This window comes from Macrobrachium rosenbergii, chromosome 20, assembly GCF_040412425.1.
Source record: "Macrobrachium rosenbergii isolate ZJJX-2024 chromosome 20, ASM4041242v1, whole genome shotgun sequence".
Classification (NCBI taxonomy): Eukaryota; Metazoa; Arthropoda; class Malacostraca; order Decapoda; family Palaemonidae; genus Macrobrachium; species Macrobrachium rosenbergii.
Genome location: NC_089760.1, coordinates 13,523,572 through 13,532,500, shown reverse-complemented (window position 1 = coordinate 13,532,500; position 8,929 = coordinate 13,523,572). Strand labels below are relative to the sequence as shown.

Genomic DNA, 8,929 nt, shown 5'->3' with positions numbered 1-8,929 from the left:
ATATATATATATATATATATAAATATATATATATATATATATACACACACACACGATCACGTGTATGGATATCTGTAGATCCAGAATCAAAGCAGCAATAAATTCATTTGAAAAACCTGTACAAAACTGTGGGAGTTAATATAAAAATTCATATGTAAAACACGATTGTCCCTTAAATTTTCTCATTTTGAGAAATTTTGAAGCTTTATTAATAAAAAATATAATTACATAAGCATGTATGCATATCTATAATCGCACCGGATTACATGTACAAATAAGCACTGAATAAAACTGAATGCACGTACCTTATGATACCGACTTTCATTACGTGAAAAGTAACGCGTTAACAAAAAAAGTTATTTGCCATTGAAAATGGCATGGTGCTGCGAGACATCTACTGTCCCAGTGTTCGAAGCATTAAGTCATACATTTGCATGCATCAATATATAAGATTTAGATAACGTGCACCAACCAAGGAACGCAACTTCAGTCACCCCACAGTCACCAATGGCCACAGGTATTGTGACGTCTGGTGACACGATTAAACCGATCAGTGTAATCTGTGAACAACTGCCCTACTTTCGCTTATACCACTTGACTTTGAAAAGAAAAGCCATGCTACTAATGAGGATGATAATATATAATCTTTTCTCTCATTTGTGCATTTACCAACTTTTTCTCGACGATATTTCACTTGGAATGTAATCACTAGTTTCAGATGCTCCACGTAACTCAAAACAGCAAAACAGTCTGACGTCATCAGGTAAACAAACAGCCCAGATATCAATTGCTCCATCAAAGACAGATCCGAGACCAGTGCATTGCAGACAAAGGAAAGGGAATCCTCCTCAAATAGCCTCATAAATTCCTAAATAAGAACAGCAAAACGAGACATGCCGGAGGTACTGAAGGCAATCTCTTCTAATAACACCACACCATTAAGAAGAGATTAAACGGAGCCAAGTGAGGAAAAACGGAATGCAATGGTGCCCTCCTTCATTACCCTGACCCATATCGACGCCATTATCCCGTCATATTTATGCGGACGAATGTAAAAGAAAATCGAAGCGGATTGGACATGGGGTCCCGAACATCTGTTTAATGAAGTACAGTGTGTCTCCCCTTTTTCTCATTAATATCATTACAGGTTTTTTTTTTCTTCACTCGGCTCCCTTTTTATTGCTAGGTATTGACGATAACGTTCCTCTAAGAGCATAATCACCACAGGGGAATAATGACGATGCATCACATTCAATGATCATTTGCAACAATTCTGTGAAAATACAACTCGCTGATCACTTGTTACTGACAGACTGACATGTCCTGGCTAAGTATACAAATGATTACCTCGGATAGGGAACTGGGAGTTAATTTCTACACTACCGATCATGAACATTCCGGATTAATCAATTATATGTATCCCAAAGGATGGATGGATGGATGGACAGATAAATAGATGGGTGGAATTTAAGGACATAGCCCAAGCATTGTGACCCTAAGGTCATTCAGAGCTAAATATGACGAAATGATGAGATGACGAGGAATAAGAAGACGAACAATTTAGAAACCTTCATTTCCTCAGCTTTCATTCAATTACTCTCTGTCCTAAAGTCATTAGCTATTTTGTGGTTATAAAAATGACAAAATTATGAAAGTATATAAGGTAAACGAGAACATACATGTTAAGAAAATGAGTTAGGAAAATAAGTTATGCAAGTAATAATATCACTCTAGAAATCTTAATGTCTTTGAAAAACTGGTATGTGCAAGTATGTCTTGCGTCATGTCAATATTCTGACAAGGATTTTCCATTTACATGGAATCTCCGTCGTTGATCACTAGGCCGATACTTGAAGCAGTGCACTAAAGTATGCTCCACTAATAACTCATCACAGTGAGCACATCCAGGGGGTCTGCTACCTTCTAAACTCTAAAGTATATATCGATGGATTAGGACTGAGACTGTATTATGTTCTGGAAGATGAGGTACGTTCTGGGAAAATAACAAAAGCCTACGAGCGCACGAGGAATTGCAAAATGATGCAAGGCACTGCACATAAGCAATGCAAATTTCCAGGTAATCGAAGTGTTCCTCTAAAAAAAAAAAAAACTGAAAATGATGGTAAAGACCGTGTAACAACGAACCCTGAATTATTGTGCAAGTTTTACAGCAAATAGCATCTCCGCCAGTCTAAAGGGGGCTGGTGATCAGAAAAAAAGAAATCCAAATATCATGATTTATACACCATTTCTACATTTCTTTTTCTTTTCCCTTCTTTTAGCTAATTACTCATACGCGTCATCATTCACATCTGGAACTACCATGAGAAGATTTCTGCACTATAAAAATAAAAATTTCTGTTAAAAGGAAAAAAATACGAACTGAGGACGGTTGAATTACAGAAACAAATCTTATACGATATCAGGGTTGCCTCCTAAAGGAAATGACTGCAACGATAAACGCAACAAGTATGAAAAAAAATTATAGCCGTAGATAAATTCAGCCTCAATTGTACGTGATGTCCTGCGCTTTTTTTCCAACAGTCTTCCCTTTCAAAGCAGTTCGTTTGATATTCTATCACTTGAAAACTGCGTAGGGTTCCGGACTGGAAAAGGTTGCCTGCGTGCCCAGACAATTAGAACGTGTATTCTGTCACTGAGCTGAATGACTTATACAGCCTATACTTACTCCTTGTCATATTTCTACCACTAACTTCAACAAAGCTAGAACTAAAGTATTCAGCTTATCAATTAATTCAGCTGTCCACTATATCAGAATAAGGGATCATTTGTTCAAAAAAACGTGCTGCAAATACTTTTTACCTCTTCAAACACCAACGGAACAACTTACTCGGGTTTAGGCATGCATGTACACTGAAATATTTAGGGGTAGTCACATTACCTGGCTCTCAGTTTCCAGATTCCTATAAGCATCTGCTGGAAGATGAGGCTTGAAGGTGACCAACCGAGGAGATGGTAGCTCTGCAAAAGAATGACCAAATTAGTGATCAAAATAAAGAGGGAGGCATTACATTATGAGTGTAAGCTGAATATTTAAACAAAATTACTGATGAGGTGAAGAGCTTTATAATTTAGCATCGTTGAGGGAGATTGAGATAAAATACTTGAGGAAGACTGTGGTAGATTACTTGAGGAAGACTGTGGTAGATTACTTGAGGAAGACTGTGATAGAGTACTTGAGGAAGTCTGTGATAGAGTACTTGAGGAAGACTGTGATAGAGTACTTGAGGAAGTCTGTGATAGGGTACTTGAGGAAGACTGTGGTAGAGTACTTGAGGAATACTGTGATAGAGTACTTGAGGAAGACCGTGATAGAGTACTTGAGGAAGTCTGTGATAGAGTACTTAAGGAAGACTGTGATAGAGTACTTGAGGAAGACTGTGATAGAGTACTTGAGGAAGTCTGTGATAGAGTTCTTAAGGAAGACTGTGACAGAGTACTTAAGGAAGGCTGTGACAGAGGCTGTGATAGAGTACTTGAGGAAGGCTGTGAAACAGTACCTCATCCGATATGAGAAAAGGCTTTGAAAAAGTGTGTCCAATTCTGTACGCACATGGAGTGTGACATCTACAGGAAATAAGGCCCTTCTCAGTCAGAATTTACACTGTTATGTTACCCTTCGAAGATCTAATACTCTTTCATCTGACTACTAACATGAAAACAGTGAAATTTCAGATCTTTTATCCATTACCGGGAAGTCGCAAGAGGTAACCAATGTTGACAGAATTTTTTAATAAACATTTATAGGATCATAACACCAACGTTTGCTGTTCCAGATCCAGGTTGGTCCAACATGTTCAAACACATTGCACCAATCTAGATCTGGAACAGTGTGGGAACACTTGGCATCTATTTATGCACTGATTTCTGCACTCGGCTGAGGATTATTCAACTTTTGTAAATTCTCAGGGTCCAATTGCCCTCTAAAGTCGTCATCAGTTAAAACCATAGATTATGGAACCAAGATGTATACGAACTGGCGATGCCAGCCTAGCTACTATCATAAAAAAATAAAAAATTACCGCCATCATTTTAAAGGCAAGTGTGCGAAAAGAGGCACCCGAATCGATTGTGTTATATGTTGGACCACACTTTAGCAAGTTTCGTTTGAGAGTCCTATTTAGCTTTCTCTTTCCTTCTTCCAACGAACTTGGTCCAAGTACACTGAATATAATTATGATTCATTTTCCACGGTTCAGGTGCAATTACCTAAGGTCTATTGTATCGAGCACTTATACTTTTTAAAATTTTTTTTGCTTAAGTGTGTATGTTAAATGCACCATATCCTGAGACAGGCAGGCATATCACATTTCCATCAAAACATCAAAATTACCTACAATGATTGTATAACAACGCCTTATGGCCTGCAATATTCAGAAACCTCATTTTTTTTCTTGAAATCTGACAGCCTCTGATATGGCAACCTATCGCCGTTGGACAAGACATAATTATACCACTGTAAAGGGAAATCAACGTTTATAAGTCTCATTTCAGTATCAGCACTTGGAATTAAGCTGCTCATTCCCTTTAAATTTTGTAGACTTTCCTCTACGCCCAAAAAAACTTATGATCGCAGTGCCCAAGCAGATGCCACTATCCTACGATTTAGGAAAACTTAAAAAAAATACACTACAATGTTTTCCTTGGCATTCATGATCCGCAGGACTGTGTGAAACGAATGTAAAACAAAAAAATGTGAAATTGGGAACAATGTACGGAGGTCAGGTAAGAACGATCCATTTATTAATCAAACTTGATCTATTTTTGTTTATACATACATACATACATCCACACAAGCATGCATGCATACTTTTCTATACTAGTGAATATTTGTAAAATGTGTAAAAACTCAACTACTCACACGTACATGCATACAAAATTACACCAAAATATTTGACCTTGCAGAGTCAAACCTTAATGTCAAGCGAGCCACTGTAAAGATAGAACAGACGATCTGCTTTGTCATCATTTCAGAAATAAAAAAAAATAAGAGGATGCGACATATATTTTATGCAAAATTTACTTAGACTGCAAAACGACGTATCCCACTATTTATCGCATCTAAGGCCCCTAGGGCGACAGCGCAACGCTTGATGTGTCCAGCTCTTGTAAGAAAAGCAGAAAATTATGATGAAAAACCACAATCTCGAAGCTCCTTGATTTTAAAAGTTCTCTTTTTATCTATTTCCCCTTGTTCCATGATAATGAAGCTGTCCCATTTAAAAAGCGAGTCTTTCTCTTTCTCTGTTTATTTGTATGTACAATACATCCTCCCCACGTAGAATGATTACAGTTCCTTCTCTTCGTCTCTTTCCACCTGACGATACGAGCGGAGTTTGCCCATCACTATCACCTCTCGTCCTCAAATACGAAACATGGTAAAAGTTTGATATTAAAAACTGGAGAGAAAAAAAGGGGAAGCCCGCGTTATAAAGGCACGAGTTGGCAACCACAACGAAAAAAAAAGTTGCAAGAGCCCATCAGGAGATGAGAAAAAGTATATTTTGCGGACGAGTTGATGAATGCCGAGAGGAAACCGAGCCTCGGCTGCTTGATCCGACTAGACAGCCGGGACACCATTACTCACGATAGGGTTTTAGGCAGAGAGAGAGAGAGAGAGAGAGAGAGAGAGAGAGAGAGAGAGAGAGAGAGAGAGAGAGAGAGACTTTTAAATGGACAAGATCCCCATCAACCGAGTTTTTGGCGAAAACGGAAAGCTGAAATTAAAGAGAATTTCCCAATGAAATACAAATATCTTAAAAACAAAAATACTGAAAGGCATATTGCTAAGACGTACCAACGATCTATTTTCATCAGTTAATTGTGGGCAAGAAAATTTGGAGTTTTCCGTTATTCGTCTTGAGAAGTAGTTTTCTCTTTCGTAACTTTCAGGAAAATATTCTTACTCGCAAGAATGTAAAAAGTAAAAAAAAAAAACTTCTAGTTAAATGAGAGAGAGAGAGAGAGAGAGAGAGAGAGAGAGAGAGAGAGAGAGAGAGAGAGAGAGAGAGAGAGAGAGAGAGATACATGGTATGAATCTAAATTTTCTCTGCTCTCGCTGGAATTAGAACGGAAAACAATGTATAGGTCAAGTTATAAAACACCTATGCGAAAAGTTTGAAATTAAAGAAAGAAAGAAAAAAAATGACGTGGCTTTGATGGACCTAGGAAATGCTTATATTAGAAATGACGAAGAGGAAACATCTAATTCGCACTATATGGAAGATGAAAACATTTTCATGAGGCAAGTAAAACACTAGCAGATCCAGAAAAATGTCATTGGGGGCACCAATTTTCATATACATCCATATTATATATATATATATATATATATATATATATATATATATATATATATATATATATATATGTATATACTTATATGTATGTCACATATGCATACATACCAAGTCCATTATTATTATCATTAAAAGATTATTGTTACCATTATTATTACTATTTTCCTATTTTTATATTTCTCATTTATGTTATTATTATCTGAATCTTCAATATTATTATTTGGTCATTATTTTTCATGGGTGGGGGACCTACCCAGTTGTCCCTCCCCCTGGATCCGCTAGTGGAAGTAAAGTGTGTATCAAAATTTTACATGGAAGAGTAATTAGTCTGGTGTAATAATGGGACTGACACAAAGTTTAATGTCTCCATGGCTGTTTGATATTAGTATCAAAATTGTGCATGAAAGAGTAATAACAGTAGTCTGATACAATAATGGGTCTGACATAAGGTTTTATGTCTCCATGGCTGTTTCATATTAGTATGGCTGGAGATCTAGGAAAGTACAGCAGATGTAGGCCAGTAGATACAAAGTTGTGGGAAAAGAAGAAGGTTCATGAATGAAATGGGAAGTGCTGATGTCTGCATATAATGTTTCCAAGAAAGTCTTGAGCATATTTGTGCAAGAGTATGGGCATAAAGGGAAATGGAAGTCAGGAAGATGGAACAATGAATGTTAGTATGGATGGGCCTTTTTTCTCCCTGATTTTCAGTTATTACACTCATCAAGCATCATCTTTCAACCATTTTTTTTGCATATTTCACCACTAGCACTGGCAATATTAAATTTTTTTGCTTTTCCTCTTATATAAGCCCAGTTGCCTACTGAGGTTTCCCATAATAGTAACACAGGGGGTAAGGGAAACATGAGTAATTTACCCCAACAATTATAGTTAAAAAAACCCAAAATACGAAGAAAAAACTTCGAAAAATACATGACCTGCGTCTGACAAGAAATTAATGTCATGTATCAAATTCAGTCTTCCAATTCCCCTGGGTTAACAGGATATAACATAATACCCTAAGTTAGGTTAGGTTAGTACTGAGTCCTGGGAAAGATTTGGCTAGGATGTATAGTGGGGGTGTTTCTGCATGTGTCGGGGACGGGAGGGAGGAGGTGAAATTTCCTATGCCCAGCTCTGGGTAAGATATTTTATATGAATCTAGGATATGGGAGAACTGTATTTATTTCTTAACTACTAATCTTGCATTGGGGTGTATTTCCTTATGGCAGTTGGCATAAATCACTCATTTTAATTGTTCCACATATAAAAATGTTTCCTACTGAAAATTTTCACAAGGTTAAACTGATATGGATAATATAAGGCACAAACTGAGTTGCCTGAGGCTATAATGGTGGCAAAAAAAAGCATAAGCTACAACATAAATATTGGAAAATATACTGCTTCCCGTTGAAAATGAGAAATGAAAATAAAGTTGTATAACCATACATCATTTTCCAAGAAAGTGTGGATGTCACTTGTGCATTACAAGTAGCTAAAAACTGAAATGAAGCTAATTAATCAATAGAAGCAAAATGTCGAAAATCTGCTATTCTTTGGACTGGAATTAATTACATTATCGTAGGCGACAATTTGATATATAGAATATTAATTTCCAAGGGCCTAGGCAGGCTAGACTGAAGCTGAAATCCAAGTACTGTATTTACCAATAATGTGAATTCACTGGGAAAGAAGTTTCGTGATTCTTATCTTAGGCTACCTTCATCCCAAGTTTAAGAAATGCTAGATTACTTTTTCGCTTCTAACGTTAGGTTGTTATTTTCAAATGACACATAAAAGCTGTGACAGGGCAACTCGAGCGTAAAAATCGCACATTAACCATCTGACCGGGCAGGATCGGGAATGTGAAGTCAGGCTAGGCCTAGTTTTCCCTGAAACTGATTTTGTTAATTGTCCTGCAGAGTCGTCTTTGCTACTCTGGTCTTTTCCAGTACAATAAAAAAATCTAAAACATACCATTAATTCCTACAGTTAAGGGACGGGCGTTCTTTTAACAGTCTTAAATGGATCACCAATTCCAAGAGATACTTTTAGTTACGGGGTTGGAGGATTTGTCTTTGCAACGGCGCTAGTACACGGGCAAAACTTTTTCGCATCACCTTTCCATCAGCAACTCGCGAATTACACGACACAATTATACGGTACGAAATACAGTGCACATTACCTTTTCATCAAGCAGTTCCTGGAGAGAGCCAACAACCTGTAATGACCAGCAACAGAGACGAACAACCTTTTTATTTGGTATTGGTAAGTTCACTAACGAAAGATTATGCTGTTTTCATAAAAATACAGTAGCACTGATTTGATACCAAGATATTTGAGATCATTTACAAACGAGAAATGAAGCCTTTTTTGAGGTTTATATAAATATATAAATTTCACTTGTTCAGAGATGAAAAGCTTCGTTTTGTTCAAATTTACTTGTTCAGATTGAACAAGTTATTCATTTCAATGAATGGGATGAGGCCAGAAGATTTCATGAGCTAGTCAACTTTTAAATGTAGTATGGCAGTATTGCTGAAAAACAGTATCATCATATATAAAACCGAAAAGGATTTTTAACCTAGCCAGCTGTTTTGCGTAGGAAG

At 36.9% G+C, this 8,929-nt stretch overlaps 1 long non-coding RNA gene across 2 annotated transcripts in view; it reads right to left on the bottom strand.

Annotated features, from left to right (window-relative positions):
* Positions 1-8,643, bottom strand: part of LOC136849057 (uncharacterized) — a 33,033-nt gene extending 24,390 nt beyond the window's left edge. Inside the window, exons 1-2 of one of the 2 annotated variants that reach the window (XR_010856221.1) lie at positions 8,506-8,643; positions 2,903-2,982 (exon numbers count right to left, since the gene is read on the bottom strand). This is a non-coding gene — a long non-coding RNA (uncharacterized lncRNA). Of the gene's footprint in view, positions 1-2,902; positions 2,983-8,297; positions 8,472-8,505 lie in introns of those variants that run through there. The other variant, XR_010856222.1, reaches the window with a different exon arrangement.
* Between the last annotated feature and the right edge of the window lie 286 nt (positions 8,644-8,929).